Source organism: Centruroides vittatus, unplaced genomic scaffold, assembly GCF_030686945.1.
Source record: "Centruroides vittatus isolate TY-2023 unplaced genomic scaffold, ASM3068694v2 contig_391, whole genome shotgun sequence".
Taxonomy (NCBI): Eukaryota; Metazoa; Arthropoda; class Arachnida; order Scorpiones; family Buthidae; genus Centruroides; species Centruroides vittatus.
In genome coordinates this window covers 3,629,954-3,631,030 of record NW_027122207.1, presented here as the reverse complement: position 1 = coordinate 3,631,030, position 1,077 = coordinate 3,629,954, and positions in this window count along the sequence as shown.

The following is a 1,077-nucleotide window of genomic DNA, read 5'->3' as shown; positions in this document are numbered from 1 at the left end:
CGGTTCCAGGTCCCCAGAGCGATAGGCTGCCACCTTAACCACTCGGGCATTGGGCTTATTTAATTATTAATATAGGCAGGTGAACTTTTTAAGTCCACATACCAATCTTTAAAAATGTTTGTGCGCACCAAAGGTTTACATTTTGAATAATGATATTCAAAGAAATGTATATGCTTTAATTAGAATAAAGCTGATTGGAAAAGGCAGCTGATAAACTGAAATTGTATACGTTACATGCCAGATTTCTCCCGATGCAACATGTGCAATAGTGGTGCTTTTATTTAAATAAGAAATTTACTTATATACTGTATATAATAGCATTCATAAGTTAAACAATATAAACTGTTTGAATGGAAAATTGTATATTAACGAAAAGTTCTAAAATAATGAAAATGACCAATGAAACATTTTCTTATAAGCTATTGGGGGAGCAATGACCAAATTCTTATTCTTCTTATAGGTATGATTTCATCAGAACTAGCGTCATAATTGCATACATTTAATAGGAAAATGATATAAAACTGATTTTTGTGTTGTCTTTAAAGAACTTTAATAAATTGACATAAACAACCCAAAAGGACTGTCCAGAATTAATGCATTTTCATAAAAATGTGTTAAAAAGCAGGTTTATTAAATTTTACCATCAAGAAGGACAAAACTAAGTTTACAATTTTTTTACTACTGTATTTAGAAATACAGTAGAATCTGGTTAACTTGAAGTCATTTTCTTTCCCCAATAGCATAACATGTTAAATCAAATAGTTAAAAAGTTTCTAGGAATTTGAGTTAACCCAAGTGCAAATTTTTCCACGAGATTCAAGTTAACCAGGTTCCACTGTATATTCTATTTAATATGTAAATCGTCATTATTGTTAAATCAGCAATATTGTTTGTTGGTTTAATAATGACAAAGCGTACATGAAAAATATGCTTTAATTTAATGAAAAACGTGCAAAATTTGTATGTGTATGTATATATATTTATACCTTAATACATAACTGCTCACGAAGTCCAATTACTTATATTGCTGAATCATTTAGATGACTATTTTTACGAAAGTATAAATAAAACAGTAAA